At 32.4% G+C, this 15,834-nt stretch overlaps 1 pseudogene; it reads right to left on the bottom strand.

Moving 5' to 3' along the window:
• Window positions 1–10,006, bottom strand: part of LOC148573603 (uncharacterized) — a 37,819-nt pseudogene extending 27,813 nt beyond the window's left edge.
• Between the last annotated feature and the right edge of the window lie 5,828 nt (window positions 10,007–15,834).

The following is a 15,834-nucleotide window of genomic DNA, read 5'->3' as shown; positions in this document are numbered from 1 at the left end:
CAAATAAATTGTAGAATGCTAATTCAAATTCCACCAAGAGTCTCATTTCTCTTTCTTCAATTTCATTTCTTTTACTGTACACAAGCAGAGTATTTCTACTTTTATAATTAATTCTATTGTGAGATTCCTTTGTTATTTTTTGAGTTCTTTCAAAGACCTTGCTAATGTGCTGGCTAGTCTTCCTTCATGACTGTAAATTGTTAAATCTTGAATTTGATCAATTGGTTGAAAATTTCCTGAAAAAATGGACATGAATATTACTTGGTATGCTGGAACCAAGCATTCTTCTTCTTCATTAAAAATAGGTTGACTATTTGTAAATTTTAGGGATACATCCCTTGGATTTACATTGTCAATCATATTTTTAAATCTCTTTACTGCATCAACGAATCCTGCAGGAAACTCACTAATAATTTTTAGATCATTAAAAATTAAAATTGTATCAATTAATCCATACTGAAAAAACTGATAAGTGTCAGATGGGGAGGCATCTGGAAAAATAACTAGCTTTGTTAGCTGTTCTTTGGCAATAGGATAATATCCCAAAATTGTCCTTTTTTCTTCAATCCAATTCAGGATTATATTAAGGGTTTCTCTGAGATTTGATCTACAGACCATTTTTTTTTCCTTGATTTCAGCCCTTGTAAAAATGTTTATCATTATTCCTATTCTCTGGACTTGAATTGGAGCTTTATCTGCTCTTCTTAGGGTTTGCTTTGGGTGAAGAGATTCATATTCCTTGAAGGACTCCTTTGCCTCTTCCAGCGTTAAAAATCCTCCTTTATGAATTATCTTTGATTGATGTGTGAATGGTGCTGCTTTTTCCCAGGCATCATATACTCCTTTCATGGGGCCATTATAAATTACATAATATTTTTTATCTTGGGTGATTTTTTTAGTAATTTCAGCAATTATTTTATTTTCTGAAATTTTTTCTCCTCCTAGTTTGTCCACCATGCTTAGCTGGCTAAACTCTGATGGTTTTGCTTGTTGTGTTGATTTCATTGCTTCAATGGCCTTCTTGAGGGATTGGATCTGTGTCCTTATTTGCTGACAATGCTTGCATTTTTTGAGTTCTTGCTCATATTTTTGAATTTCTTGATCTAATGCGTTGTAAACGAACTCCATTCTCTTGTTAATGTATCTGCAATAATATTTTTGTCACCCTTGATATATTCAATTTTTATTGGATGTTGTAACAAAAATAATTGCCATCTTACCAATCGACCATGATTATAATCAACTTTTAAATTATATCGTATGAAACCTGTTAGGTAACTTGAATTTGTCCTTAATGTAAATTCTTTGGGTAGTAAATCAATTTTCTATTTTTTAAGAGTTTTAATTGCTGCTAGAGTTTCCTTTTCATGAGTAGTATATCTCTGTTCTGTTGGTGTAAATGTCCCTGAAATATACCTGCAAAGTAATTCCTTTGGAAAATATTTAGAATCTAGTGATTCTTTTTCTTGTTCCAAATTTTTTATAGCTTTCTTAGCTTTTAGACATCCTGACCAGGTTATGTCTGAAGCATCTGTTTCTACTATTAAGTAGTCGTTTTCTTCTTGAATATAAAGTTCTGGAAGCTTTTTACATAATTCTTTGACTTTTTGAATTTGCATACTATCTTTTTCTTCCCATTTTCATTCTTTTTTAGTACTTATTTTTGGAAATAAGTTTTTAGTGTATTCTGTTATATTCTTTAAAAATTCTTGATCAGAAATATAATTTATACACCCTAAAAATCTTTGTAATTGTTTTCTATCTTCTATTTTATTAGAAAATAAATTTACCTTTTCTAAAATATTTGGTTGAAATTTTAACTTTCCTTGAGTGAATAGAATTAATCCAAGAAATTCTATTTCTTGTTTTGCTATTCTTGCTTTCTTTTTGCTAAGAACTAATCCTTTTTCTTTACATCTTTCTAATACTATTAATAATTTTTGAAGATGATCTTCTTTATCCTGTTTTGTAAAAATTAATATATCATCAATGTAAACTAAAACAAATTCATTTAATTCTTTTAGATTTTCTTCCATAAATCTTTGATAAATACCTGGGGCTTGTTTTAATCCGAATGGTAAAACATTCCATTTATAGAGCAACACACTTATTGATTCTTTTGTTGGGCAAGTAAAAGAAGTTAATTTCTTTGTTTCTTCGTCTAAACGAAGTTGCCAATATCCTGATTTTGCATCGAGAGATGAAAACCAAGTTGCTCCTTTGATTTTTTCTAAAATAGAATCTTTTCTTGGAAGTTTATGAGCATCACCAACAGTTGCTTCATTCATCTTCTTATAATTAATTACCATTCTTCGTTTTCCCCTTTTAATTTTATTATTGTTTTCGACATAAAAGGCTGGAGTCGCATGAGAACTTTTACTTAATCTTATAATTCCTTTTTTCAAAAGATCTTTACATTCTAATGAGAACTCCTCTCTATCTCTTATGGAATAAGGGATTTTATTTGGAAGATTTATTTCCTTTGTAGGATCTTTTAATTTAATGCTTACTAATTTTTTATTTGTATTTTTAATATCTAAAGGATTATCAGCGCAAATTTCACCCAAAAGTTCTTCTATTTTTATTTCAAGATTATTTTTTGGGATATTTATCTGAAAATATAAATTTAAATAACATGTTTCTAATATAGAAAATATTTTAAATTTTAAAATCTTATCTATAGTAGTAGTTGGTATTTTTATACGTTTTGATTTTTGATTTATTGAAGAATCGTGTGGAGCTTTTAAAACTATATATGTTAATTCTTGAATGAATGGATGATATAGCTTTAAGAAATTATTTCCTATGATAAAATTCATTCCAGAATCTAACATATATATGGATGGAACAATGAACCTATAATTTTGAATAAATATTTCAACCATTTCTACTTTTTGATCAATTTTATGTATTGATTTGTCAGCTATTCTAACTCTTAACGGTTTCTTTAATTTTTTTCAATCAAGTTTTATATTTGTACTAGAAAAATATTGTGTTGCTCCAGTATCTATGAAAGTATTTATAAACTTTTCTGTTATTTTTATAGAAATAAATATAGCATTATTGCTCAGTCTTTGAGTCTGTTTCTGAGATATATTCAAAAATATAGACTAAATTATCATCTGATTCTTCTAATGGTTCCATAAAACAAGACTTAGCAATTTCTAATTGTTTAGTAAGGTCCTTTTTATCCTTCTTTTTTGGACATTCATTTGCATAGTGTCTTTCTTCTTGGCAATACCAACACTTACAATTTTCTTTTTTATTTGGGCAATAGTTATTTTTTTGTCTTTTGTTTTTATTGTTATTTCTTTTTCTAAAATACCTCTTTTTTCTTCAGTTTGGATAGTATTTTCTTTTTCTAAATTAATATTTTTTTTCTTTAAAAATTTTTATTAAGACCATATTTTTGAGGAATTTCTTCATTATCTTGACAGCAAATTCTAATTATATTTTCAAATCTTTTTTGAGTCGCTTCTTGCATACAACGTTCTTTTATTTCCTCTCTTATTGCAGAGGTTGCTCCGCCAAAATTATTTTCAATTGTTCCTTTATTTATTTCTCTTATAAATCTTCCCATTATAAATTCATTAATAGGGTATGGAAGTTTTGTTATATACATACTAAGATAATGGTCTTTATCTTCTTCTTTTAATTTTATAATAATGTATTCTATATTCACATATATAAGATTCCACATTACATAAATCATATATTTGAATATTAGCTAAATGGTTTTTTGCTTCTTGATATTCTTTATTATAAACTTCTTGTCTATGATCTATAATATTTTTTCTGAAAAATTCTCTATACAGAATCATCATTATATGTAATATCTTATCATAAACTGATGTTTTTATTGCTTCTATTATTTTGTTTTCTATTGATGTCATATAATCTCTTACAGTTCCTTTAGTATGAAACCCTATATAATTCCAGATATCTCCTCCAAACAATTCACTAAGTTTTGGATTAGTAAAGGCTTCTAATAAGAAGGAATTCAACCAGTTCTTGAAAATTTCTTTTTCATTCTTTTTACAGTCTAAATCGAGCATTCTTTCTCCTTCCAGTTCCTGGATTTTAGAAACGTATTTGATGGTATTTTTGTATACTTTGAATTTTTATTCATAAATCCCTTTTTAAAAGCATAATTTTTAAAACCTGTTTCCCATTTAAATTGAGATTGATTATCCTTGGATGTTCCAGCTTCATTTTTTACTTGTATTAGAATTGCTGGTTCTTCATCACTTGAATAGTCTAGAATGTGTTCTTCATTTTTTATATTTTCAGAATTTACTAGTTCTTCTTCTATTTGAAATTCTTGTTCCATAATATTATTTTCTTGAGCCATTTTTAATTGTTTAAAAAGCATTGTAACTTCTTCTAATTTTTCTTAAATATTCATAATTTTAATGGTGGTTTTACTTTTAGTTCTGTTATGTTGGCTATATTTTGAAATTTTTCTTTTTTGGGATTATCTTTTTGAAAATATTTATTTAATATCTGTTCAATTTCGTTTATATTAGGTTTTTCTTTTTCCTTATTTCTTTGAAATTTTATGGATACTAATATTTCTTCAAACATATCTACTATAGAATTTAATTGTGGGTTAAAATTATGATAAAGATGTGGAGAATCATTTCCATGGTAACATTTTTTAGAAACTCCGTGTGAAATATAAGTTTTTTCAGGTTTTTGAAGTCCTTCAATAAAATTTATAGTAAAATAAAAATTTTGAGAAAAATTATTTTGTATTGATTTTAAGAATTCGGTGTCATTACAATTAACATTAGTTAAAATCATTAGTTTTTGATCTATTAATTTTGATAATTTAATTATTTCTTCTCTTAAATCTTCTGATTTACTTTTTTCCATTAGGTGACGCTTTTTTTATAAAATGCTATGATTTTAAGTGTTTTGTAATGAAAAATGTGGCTTAGAATGTATGGTTTAGGTCTTGCCACGTAGGCATCTTTAATAAAAATTGTTTTTGAGATCTTTTATCTTAGTGGTGGCTAAAAGATAAATGATTGCAATAACAAAAAACGAATTAATTATTTTAAAATTCTGAAGTTATTTAAAATTCTCCGAAGAAATAGCCATCAACAAGAGTGAACATGGCCAGCTCGGTGGGTAAGAAGTCAGACTCAATGAATAGTTTCTTTGACAATTCGACTTTTACAAGATTTTCAGCTGGAGCATGCAAGTTCAGCGAACATCAATAAATAGCAACAATGAGTTGCCTTCTAACTCCCAAACAAGTAAATCGCAAAAGGCCCGTACATCTTAAACTGTAACTCATAAATTTCGTTATATTGGTGCGACTTATATATAGGAAAAAAAAAAGTCTTGACCAAAAAAAAAATATATATATATATATAGGAAAAATAGCATAGTCACATTTAAATGCATATTAAACAAATGTCATATCCATTCTAAGAGATTTAGCTAACTAGTCCTTTCTTTGTTTTCCACCATTTTTAATTAATGTCATATCTGTTCATTCATGCATGTAAATTTTATTGGCATGTCTAAAATAAGCACAATAATTTTGTGCTTATTGAATGTGTTCTATGATGCACGGACGTTGATATGGATATGGAATACGACACAATACGGAATATGCTGACACGCAAATTTTAAAATTTTATGACACAGAGACACTCATACATATAAAATATAAAGTATTTTTTAGACAAATTGTAGTGATTTTTTTTATATTTTCTGATATTAAAATGTAAATAATTTTTTAATTATTTTTAATGTCTTATTTTAATTATATAAATTATTTAAAATATTTTTTGTTTTAATAAATAATAATATATACTATTTTTAAATTTATTTTAAGAATAGATGTTAAGAATAAGACTAAACACGCTGACATGTGATGGTATTTAACTGTGTCCAAGCGTGTATGTCAAGAGAAGAATTTTTTATTTGTTATTAAGACACGGTTAGATACAGCAGACACGCATGTCGGACGAGTGTCGGTGAGTATCGTAGTCGTGTCTGAAATGTTTCCGACACACGGACATAGTAACACAACGAAGTGTCCGTGTTTCATAGAATGTATCTTATATATTATTATAAATCATTTGATTTTATTAAATATAAATCAAAAGCTACCATAAAAAAAGAATATTAGTAGACCATAATAAATATAAAACACACTAATCATCACTAGTATATAAATAAATATCTTTTAATATATAATATTTTAAATGAAAAACATAACTTTTTATTTTCAAATAATAAATATAAAATATATAAATACCAAAAACTATAAATCTTTTTTATTTATTAAGATCAACAATTATCATGCAATAAAAATTTTTATAATATTAAAAAATTATATTAAAATAATATTTTTAACTGCAACATAAAAATATAAAATAATTAAAATTTATTTTATATTATTTAATAAATAATTTAGATTGTTATATCAAAATTTTATTAAATAATTACTTTGTTAAAAATATTATTATATAATATAAATTTTTATTGAAATATTTATAAAAATTTAATTTATCAAAAATATTTATTGAGGTAATTAGTTAATAAAATTTCAATACAAAAATATTATTATATAAATTTGTCGGAAATATTTCAATACAAATTTATATTATATAATAATATTTTTATTAACTAATTACGTTAATAAATATAGTTAAAATAATTTCCGGCAATATTCTCATTCCTGTTTTTTTTTCGGAAGCTACACTCTTAAAATATTTATTGACGTAATTTATTATTAAATATATAAAATAATATTTACACCTTCTAGGAAGCTACACTTTTAAATAAATTACATTTTTATATATATTTCAATAAAAATTTATATTATATAATAATATTTTTAATAAAATAATTATTTAACAAAATTTTAATACAATAATTTAAATTATTTATTAAGTAATATAAAATAAAATTTAATTATGTTATATTTTTATGTTGTAATTAAAAATATTATTTTAATATAATTTTTTAATATTATAAAATTTTTATTGCATGATAATTGTTGATCTTAATAAATAAAAAAAATTTATATTTTTATATTTATATATTTTATATTTATTATTTGAAAATAAAAAATTATATTTTTTATTTAAAGTATTGTATATTAAAAAATATTTATTTATTTATACATTAGTGATGTCTAGTATATTCTATATTTATTATGATCCATCAATATTTTATTTTATAGTAATTTTTTATTTATAATTAATGAAATTCAATAATTTATAATAATAAGACATATTTAATAAGCACAGAGTTTGTTGTGTTTATTTTAGATATATCCAATTCTATTTCAAATGATGTGTAATTTTTTTTAATTGAACAATTTCTAATGCTAGGCATTATATTATAAGTTCATTCATATTCAATATTTGCATACCTAATTTAAGAGTTTTTATTTACTACTTGATTTTCGTCAAATTTTAAACAGGCATATAGCATATTAAAAAGGCACATAATTTCCTACTTAAATAAAGTCTTAGCTGCGTCTATAAACATGTTCAATGTTTGTTCTTTTATAGATATTGTTTGGACAAAAAGATAAATTGATCCTTAATTTTTTAGTCTGCGAATATTTAAGTTCCTAAAGATTTAAAAATACATTTAACTTTCTAACTTTCTCAAAATTTGGACATATCGATCCATGGATTTAATTTGTCCCATTTTAAAAACTCTCCCACATGAACATTCATATCGGCCGAGTCAGTATAATGAGAGTCACATTTAACTTTTTCATTAGGTCTGACAAACTCAAATGAACAGTAAAAATCAATGTATCCAAATTTTGAGAAGGTCAAAAACTTAAATATATGTAAGCCAAAAAGTCAAGCACCTCTTTATCTTTTTCTCTATTAATTGAGTACTTTTAAAATGGACCCAAAAAATTTGTGCTTACTAGATGCTTAACTTTTTATGAAATAGATGAGACTTTTGTTGAATGACAATATATGGTGCCTCTTAATATGTTGCAATTGAATTCAAACCTTAGTAATGGCCAAATAGTGAATAGAACCTTAAATATGTGTGTATAGTGTGCGTGAGTTTGTGATGTTTAGAATTAGAAGTTGTCTAATTTATCTGACAAAAATAAAATTTTTTTAGAAATGATTAAATTTTATTAAATAAAAATTTAAAGAAATTATAAAACAAAAAATATTAATAGACTTTATAAATATAGAATATATTAATACATGCATACATAAATATATTTAAATATATAATATTTTTAAAATGACAAGTGTAGTTTTTTGTTTTTAAATGAATATAAAACATATAAATGCATACAAAAATATTTTTTATTTAGTTTAATCATTATGCATTGAAAATTTTATAATATTAAAAACTTTATATCAAAATATTAATTTTAATTACAAAATATATATTAATTAAATTGTAAAAATAAATATAAAATATTATTTACAGTCTTCTATCATTTAATGAAATAATAACATAGGGAGGCATTTGCTCTAGAACCTCACTAAAAGAATATTAATTTGTAACTTTCTAAAAACCTTCAAGAACTGTGAGAATTGTTTGTCCTTGGTCTCCTTTTGGAGCTTCTGGACGTGTACTTTGGTACTCTCAGTCTTTTCTGATTTCTCTGACCCTTCAGCAACCTGTACTTCCTCCTTTGCCACTGGTTCACTTACCACTGTGATGACCTTGCACTATTCTCTTGGATTAGGCACTGTGTTACTAGGAAGAGTGTTAGAGAGTCTCTCAGGTATTTGCTTACTCAACTGACCCACTTGTATCTCCAAGTTCCGAAGTGAAGCCCTGGTCTCCTGCATAAAACTGTGAGTATTCTTGGAGAGTTCTGCAACTATAGAGGCTAAGTCAGGAGTATTCTGAGACCGAGTGAGCGCTTGCGGTGGCTGAGAGGCTTGAAATTGGTGGTTATTGAAATTATTCTGATTAAAACTGCCCTGAGAGTTATTGAAGTTTGATTGCTTTTGAGATTGGTCTCTCCACCCAAAGTTAGGATGATTCCTCTATCCCTGATTAAATGTCTTAGAGTAAGGATCATTGTTAGAATTTCTGGAGGAGTTGTCCATGAAATTAACTGGCTCAAGAATAAACTGGCCATGGTTATAAGTCTCACCTTGAGAGAAACCACCACTCATATCATAAGAAGCGTCTTGAGTACTGACGGCTAAGACTTATATTCCACTCAAGTGTTGTGTAATGGCATTGATTTGTTGAGACATAGCCTTATTCTGGGTAAGAATAGCATCCAATGTATCCAACTCAATGACTCCCTTCGTCACAGAGGTCCTTTCAAAAGAGTATAAGTACTGGTTGTTAGCAACCATTTCATTCAGCTCCATGGCCTCATCAGGGGTCTTTTTCATGTGGAATGACCCTCCTATAGAATTATCTAGAGACATTTTGGAAATCTCAGAAACTCCATCATAGAATATCTTCACTTGAATCTAGTCTGAGAACATATCAGGAGGACACTTTCTGAGTATCTACTTATACCTTTTCCAGGCTTTATAGAGAGACTCTACCTCTCTCTGCCTGAAGGTCTGAACATCTGTCCTCAGCTTAATCAGCTTTTGAGGACGAAAGAACTTAGTCATAAACCTGTTGACCACCTTGTGCCAAGTGTCCAAGCTCTCCTTGGGCTGAATATCAAGCCACTGCTTTGCTCTATCCTCATAGCAAATGGAAAGAGAAGTAGCTTGTAGACATTAGGATTCACACCATTAGTCTTCACAATATCATAGATCTACAAGAAATTTGAAATAAACAAGTTGGGATCTTCTTGCGGGAGTCCGTGAAACTAGCAATTTTGTTGCATTAGAGTGATCAACTGAGGTTTCAGCTCAAAGTTGTTAGCAGCAACAGGGGGTACAACAATGCTATTCCCATAGAAATCCAGGCTAGGAGCAGTATAAGAGCCAAGAGTCCTCCTAGGTTGCCCATTAGCATTCTGATTAACAACATTTGCATTGACTGCATTGTTGTTGTTGTTGTTGAGCTCCATAGTGGACTCTTCAACCTCCTTATCAAAATTATCCCTGAGGTTTTCACCAGCTTTATAAGCTCTTGCTTGTTGTAAGCACCACCTCAAAGTCTTTTGGTGCACGAAATTGTGATGTCCAGGCTCGAACAATCCCTGGCAACGTGAGCAACTTGGTACGCGTAATCGTGATTACACTGTAATTATGTAAAATTCATGGCTCTTTCTTTCCCTGGCAATGGCGCCAATAACATGGTGCCAATACCATGGTTCACAACTTCGATACAACTAACCAGCAAGTGCACTGGGTCGTCCAAGTAATACCTTACGTGAGTAAGGGTCGAATCCCACGGAGATTGTTGGTATGAAGCAAGCTATGGTCACCTTGTAAATCTCAGTCAGGCAGATATAAATTGATAATGATGTTTTCGAATAATAAATAATAGAATAGGGATAGAGGTACTTATGTAAATCATTGGTAGGAATTTCAGATAAGCAAATGGAGATGCTTTTCATTCCTCTGAACCTCTGCTTTCCTGCTATCTTCATCCAATCATTCTTACTCCTTTCCATGGCTAGCTTTATGTGATACATCACCACTGTCAATGGCTACTTTCGGTCATCTCTCGGGAAAATGATCCAATACCCTGTCACGGCACGGCTAATCGTCTGGAGGCATCACCCTTGTCAATGGCTTCATCTTATCCTCTCAGTGAATAATATGCTCACGCACCCTGTCACAGCACGGCTATTCATCTGTCGGTTCTCGATCATGCTGGAATAGGATTTACTATCCTTTTGCGTCTGTCACTAACGCCCTGCAATCGCGAGTTCGGAGCTCGTCACAGTCATTCAACCATTGAATCCTACTCGGAATACCACAGACAAGGTTTAGACTTTCTGGATTCTCTTGAATGCCGCCATCATTCTAGCTTATGCCACGAAGATTCTGGTTAGGAGATCTAAGAGATACTCATTCAAGCTTATTTCATGTAGAACGGAAGTGTTTGTCAGGCACGTGTTCATAGGGGAGAATGGTGATGAGCGGCACACATAATCATCACCTTCATCACGTTCTTGGGTGCGAATGGATATCTTAGAAGCGAAATAAGATGAATTGAATAGAAAATAGTAGTACTTTGCATTAATCTTTGAGGAACAGCAGAGCTCCACACCTTAATCTATGGAGTGTAGAAACTCTACCGTTAAAAATACATAAGTGATAGTCCAGGCATGGTCGAGAGGCCAGCCCTCAATTGTGATCTAAGATAGCATACAACTGATCAAAGATGCCTAATACAATAGTAAATGGTCCTATTTATAATAAACTAGCTACTAGGGTTTACATGGGTAAGTAATTGATGCATAAATCCACTTCCTGGGCCCACTTGGTGTGTGCTTGGGATGAGCCTGAGTGTTGCACGTGTAGAGGTCCCTCTTGGAGTTGAACGCCAGCTTTTGTGCCAGTTTGGGCGTTCAACTCTGGTTTTGGCTCCTTTTCTGGCGCTGGACGCCAGGTTTGGGTAGAAAGCTGGCGTTGAACGCCAGTTTACGTCGTCTATTCTTGGCTAAAGTATGGACTATTATATATTGCTGGAAAGCCCTGGATGTCTACTTTCCAACGCAATTAGAAGCGCGCCATTTCGAGTTTTGTAGCTCCAGAAAATCCACTTTGAGTGCAGAGAGGTTAGAATCCAACAGCATCAGCAGTCCTTCTTCAACCTCTGAATATGATTTTTGCTCAAGTCCCTCAATTTCAGCCAGAAAATACCTGAAATCACAGAAAAACACACAAACTCATAGTAAAGTCCAGAAATGTGAATTTAACATAAAACTAATAAAAACATCCCTAAAAGTAGCTAGATCCTACTAAAAACATACTAAAAACAATGCCAAAAAGCGTATAAATTATCCGCTCATCACAACACCAAACTTAAATTGTTGCTTGTCCCCAAGCAACTGAAAATCAAATAGGATAAAAAGAAGAGAATATACTATAAATTCCAAACTATCAATGAAACAGAGCTTTAATCATATGAGCGGGACTTATAGCTTTTTGCCTCTTGAATAGTTTTGGCATCTCACTTTATCCATTGAAGTTTAGAATGATTGGCATCTATAGGAACTTCAGATTTCGAATAGTGTTATTGACTCTCCTAGTTCAGTATGATGATTCTTGAACACAACTTCTTTATGAGTCTTGGCCGTGGCCCTAAGCACTTTGTTTTCCAGTATTACCACCGGAAACATAAATGCCACAGACACATAATTGGGTGAACCTTTTCAAATTGTGACTCAGCTTTGCTAAAGTCCCCAATTAGAGGTGTCCAGGGTTCTTAAGCACACTCTTTTTTTGCTTTGGACCTTGACTTTAACCGCTCAGTCTCAAGTTTTCACTTGACACTTACACGCCACAAGCACATGGTTAGGGACAGCTTGGTTTAGCCGCTTAGACCAGGATTTTATTCCTTTAGGCCCTCCTATCCACTGATACTCAAAGCCTTGGGATCCTTTTTATTTGCCCTTGCCTTTTGGTTTTAAGAGCTTTTGGCTTTTTCTGCTTGCTTTTTTTTTCTATTTTTTTTTCTCGCCTATTTTTTTTTTCTGCAAGCTTTGTTCTTTGCTGCTTTTTCTTGCTTCAAGAATCATTTTTATGATTTTTCAGATTATCAAATAACATGTCTCCTAGTCATCATTCTTTCAAGAGCCAACATATTTAACATTCTTAAACAACAACTTCAAAAGACATATGCACTGTTCAAGCATTCATTCAGAAAATAAGAAGCATTGTCACCACATCAATATAATTAAACTAAGTTCAAGGATAAATTCAAAACTCATGTACTTCTTGTTCTTTTGAATTAAAACATTTTTCATTTAAGAGAGGTGATGGATTCATAGGACATTTATAACTTTAAGACAAAGTTACTAACTACTAATGATCATGTAATGAAGACACAAACATAGATAAGCACATAACATAGAAAACGAAAAACAGAGAAAGCAAGAACAAGGAATGAATCCACCTTAGTGATGGTGGCGTTTCCTTCTTGAGGAACCAATGATGTCCTTGAGCTCTTCTATGTCTCTTCCTTGTCTTTGTTGCTCCTCCCTCATTGCTTTCTGATCTTCTCTTATTTCATGAAGCATGATGGAGTGCTCTTGATGTTCCACCCTTAGTTGTCCCATATTGGAACTCAATTCTCCTAGGGAGGTGTTGATTTGCTCCCAATAATTTTGTGGAGGAAAGTGCATTTGAGGTATCTCCGGGATCTCATGGAAATGAGCTTCTTGCGCCTCTTGAGCTCCATGACTGGGCTCTCTTGCTTGCTCCATCTTTTTCTTAGTGATGGGCTTGTCCTCTTTAATGAGGATATCTCCTTCTATGAAAGCTCCAGCTGAGTAACATAGATGACAAATGAGGTGAGGGAAGGCTAACCTTGCCATAGTGGAGGACTTGTCAGCCACCTTGTAGAGTTCTTGAGGTATAATCTCATGAACTTCCACCTCTTCTCCAATCATGATACTATGGATCATGATGGCCCGGTCTATAGTAACTTCAGACCGGTTGCTAGTGGGAATGATTGAGCATTGAATGAACTCCAACCATCCTCTAGCTACAGGCTTGAGGTCCAATCTTCTTAGTTGAACCGGCTTGCCTTTAGAGTCAATCTTCCATTGAGCTCCTTCTACACATATGTCGATAAGGACTTGGTCCAACCTTTGATCAAAGTTGACTCTCCTTGTGTAGGGGCGTGCGTTCTCTTCCATGTTTGGCAAGTTGAACGCCAACCTCACATTCTCCGGACTAAAATCTAAGTATTTCCCCCGAACCATTGTAACATAGTTCTTTGGATCCGGGTTCTTACTTTGATCATGGTTCTTGGTGATCCATGCATTGGCATAGAACTCTTGAACCATTAGGATGCCGACTTGTTGGATGGGATTTGTTAGAACTTCCCAACCTCAGGGATCACCTTCTTCTTGGCCACAACATCATAGAAGTGGTCTTGATGGGCTTTGGAGATGAACCTTTCCATTTCCCATGACTCGGATGTGGAAGCTTTTTGTCTTCCCTTTCCCCTTTCTAGAGGATTCTCCGGTCTTAGGTGCCATCAATGGTAATGGAAAAACAAAAAAAGCTATGCTTTTACCACACCAAACTTAGAATATTGCTCGCCCTCGAGCAATAAACAAAAGAATAGAAGAAGAAGAAGAAGAAATATGGAGAGGGAGAGGGAGATGTGGTTTCGGCCAAGAGGAGTGTAGAGGGGTGTGTTGTGTGAAGTTGATGAAGAATGGAGGGCTTTATATAGGGAAGGGAGGGGGGTTAAGGTTCGGCCATATGGGTGGGTTTGGGTGGGAAATTGGTTTTGAATTTTGAAGGTAGGTGGAGTTTATGAGGTAGGTTTATGGGGAAGAGTGGATGGATGTGAGTGGTGAAGAGGTGATGGGGAAGAGAGTTTGAGGTGATTGGTGAAGGGTTTTTGGGGAAGAGTGTTTATGGGGTTGTGTGAAAGAAAGTGGTGAGAAGAAGTGAGTAGAGGTAGGTGGGGATCCTGTGGGGTCCACAGATTCTGAGTGGATCCTGTGGGGTCCACAGATCCTGAGGTGTTCAAGGATTTACGTCCCTGCACCCATTAGGCATGTAAAAATGCCTTTGTACCCAACTCTGGGCGTTCAACGCCCATTTGTGTGCCATTTCTGGCGTTGAACGCCAGAACCATGCCTGTTCTGGCGTTCAGCGCCTAGAAGCTGCCCATTTTGGGCGTTCAGCGCCAACACCATGCTCTGTTCTGGCGCTGAACGCCAGATAGATGCTCCTCCAGGGTGTGATTTTTCTTCTGCTGTTTTTGATTCCGTTTTCAATTTTTATATTTATTTTGTGACTCCACATGATCATGAACCTACAAAGACATATAACTAAGGAAAATATAGTTAGATAAATAAAAATTGGGTTGCCTCCCAACAAGCGCTTCTTTAGTGTCAATAGCTTGACAGTGGGCTCTCATGGAGCCTCACAGATGTGCAGAGCTTTGTTGAGACTCTCCAATACCAAACTTAGAGTTTGGATATGGGAGTTCAACACCAAACTTAGAGTTTGGTTGTGGCCTCCCAACACCAAACTTAGAGTTTGACTGTAGGGGCTCTGGTTGACTCTGCTTTGAGAGAAGCTTTTTCTGCTTCCTCTCTATGTTTGCAGAGGGAGATTCTTGAGTTTTAAACACAAGGGAGTCCTCATTCCATCGAAGGACTAGTTCACCTCTGTCAACATCAATCACAGCTCTTGCTGTGACCAGGAAAGGTCTTCCTAGGATGATGGATTCGTCCTCTTCCTTTCCAGTATCCAGGACTATGAAATCAGTAGGGATGTAAAGGCCCTCAACCTTTACTAACACATCCTCTACTTGTCCATAAGCTTGTTTTCTTGAGTTGTCTGCCATCTCTAATGAGATTCTAGCAGCTTGCACCCCATAGATTCCCAGTTTCTCTATTACAGAGAGGGGCATGAGGTTTATTCCTGAACCAAGGTCACACAGAGCCTTAAAGATCATGGTGCCTATGGTACAAGGTATTATGAACTTTCTAGGATCCTGTCTCTTCTGAGGCAATGTCAGTTGATCCAGATCACTTAGTTCATTGATGAACAAGGGAGGTTCAACTTCCCAAGTATCAATGCCAAATAATTTGGCATTCAGCTTCATGATTGCACCAAGAAACTTGGCAGTTTGCTCTTTAGTAACATCCTCATTCTCTTCAGAAGAGGAATACTCATCAGAGCTCATGAAGGGCATAAGGAGGTTCAATGGAATCTCTATGGTCTCTAGATAAGTCTCAGATTCCTTTGGTTC

This window comes from Arachis ipaensis, chromosome B2 (genome assembly GCF_059453495.1).
Source record: "Arachis ipaensis isolate K30076 ecotype BB chromosome B2, ASM5945349v1, whole genome shotgun sequence".
NCBI classification, from domain to species: domain Eukaryota; kingdom Viridiplantae; phylum Streptophyta; class Magnoliopsida; order Fabales; family Fabaceae; genus Arachis; species Arachis ipaensis.
This window is presented reverse-complemented; position numbering and strand designations above follow the sequence as displayed.